This window comes from Trachypithecus francoisi, unplaced genomic scaffold (assembly GCF_009764315.1).
Source record: "Trachypithecus francoisi isolate TF-2019V2 unplaced genomic scaffold, Tfra_2.0 Lachesis_group12, whole genome shotgun sequence".
In the NCBI taxonomy this organism is placed as follows: domain Eukaryota; kingdom Metazoa; phylum Chordata; class Mammalia; order Primates; family Cercopithecidae; genus Trachypithecus; species Trachypithecus francoisi.
The window spans coordinates 97,658,068-97,660,048 of NW_022681457.1; the positions used below are offsets into that span (position 1 = coordinate 97,658,068).

Here is a 1,981-nt window from a genome sequence, read left to right on the forward strand (position 1 = left end):
TGTAACCAGTGGAGGGTGTCCAGGTTCTTGGCATCTTGAACAAAGAATTGGACAAAACACACAGACAAAGCAAGGAAAGAATAAAGCAACAAAAGAAGAGATTTATTGAAAATGAAAGTACACTCCACATGGTGGGAACGGGGCCGGACTTAGGGGCTCAAGAGCCCCATTACATAATCTTCTGGGTTTTAAATACCCTCTAGAGGTTTCCATTGGTTACTTGGTGTAGTCCCTATGCAAAGGAAGAGGATGAAGTAAAGTTACAAAATTATTTACTTGATGTACACCCTATGTAAATGAGGAGGATATTTCCTGTCATAGCTGAAGTGTTTCCATTTGATTTAGTTCTAGGAAGTCTTTAGGTTCCCTGCCTCCAGGCCCTATTCTTCTGCCTCACTCATAGCTTAGCTTCAGGATTAGGTGATCTTTATAATAAATTTTTTTTTTTTTTTTTTTTTGAGATAGAGTTTTGCTCTCGTTGCCCAGGCTGGAATGCAATGGCATGATCTCAGCTCATCGCAACCTACGCCTCCCAGGTTCAAGTGATTCTCCTGCCTCAGCCTCCTGAGTAGCTGGGATTACAGGCATGTGCCACCATGCCCGCCTAATTTTGTATTTTTAGTAGAGATGGGTTTCTCCATGTTGGTCAGGCTGGTCTTGAACTCTCGACCTCAGGTGATTCACCTGCCTTGGCCTCCCAAAGTGCTGGGATAACAGGCATGAGCCACTGTGCCCAGCATCCATTTCTTAATTTTAAATTATATTTTTAATTTTCTCAGGAATACTCATTCTCCTGTTTCCTATAGTCAACTGCTACCTGTCCTTCAAATGTCATTCATTCATTCATTCATTCATTCATGCAGCCGGTGAATCAACCATTTCCTGAGCAGGTCCCATGCCCTGGCACTGGGAATTCTCTGAAAACAAGAATTCCTAGCCCAGAGTGAGAAACAGAAGTGCCCAGCCAGAGAAGCCCTAAGCCAACATGGGAGGGGATGATGTACCTTCTCTAATGCACCCTTTTCCCGCATCCCTATTGTAATTTTCCTTCTACAATGAACTCCCAGGGACTCTCTCTCCCTCTTTTTTTTTTGGAGACAAAGTCTCACTCTGTTGCCCAATTTGGAGTGCAGTGGCGTGATCTCGGCTCACTGCAACCTCTGCATCCTGAGTTTAAGCGATTATCATGCCTCAGCCTCCAGAGTAGCTGGGATTACAGACAGGGATGCACCACCACGCCCAGCTAATTTTTGTATTTTTAGTAGAGATGGGGGTTTCACCATGTTGGCAAGGCTGGTCTCGAACTCCTGACCTCAGGTGATTCACCCACCTCAGCCTCCCAAAGTGCTGGGATTACAGATGTGAGCCACCGCGACTGGAATCTTTCTTTTTTTCTTTTAATACTGGGGCGTTCATGAGTTTATTTGGGGCACACACTGGGCGAGGGCCCTGTATCTAGAAGAAGGTGTTGGGTCTCCTGGTGGTGACGTGTGGCTTGTGCTGACAGCACAGGACCCCGTGGGGCAGCAGGAACTTGATCTTGGAGTCGTGGAACTGCTTGACGGCAGCCATGGGCACTTGCTGGTTGCGATCTCCTCCACCTTCATGATCTGGATGGAATGGATCCAGGCGGGGTGCCGGGTGCCCATGTCTCGGTAGCACTGGGTGACAGTGCCCACAGTGTTCAGGTCCCGGTATTCTCAGTACATGCTGTGGGTGCCGCTCCGGGAGTCATAGCACAGCCAGATGCCGAAGCTCTTCAGCCGCGGGGGGCACTTCTCAAACACCAGCCCACAGTAGACAATCTCCCCTGAAGACTTCTTCATCTTCTTTGAGATACAAAGTACCAGAAGCGGGACTTGGTGACAACATGATTAGGCGCAAAGATTCCCATGCGGTAGAGGGGCGGTGTGTGGCATTTGGGGGTGGGCAGGGAGTGACCCACCACCTTGTACTCTCATAGTGTGCCCAAGGCCTTCAT

At 48.3% G+C, this 1,981-nt stretch overlaps 1 pseudogene; it reads right to left on the bottom strand.

The window, feature by feature from the left end:
* Positions 1-1,411: 1,411 nt before the first annotated feature.
* Positions 1,412-1,981, bottom strand: LOC117093920 (annotated as a pseudogene).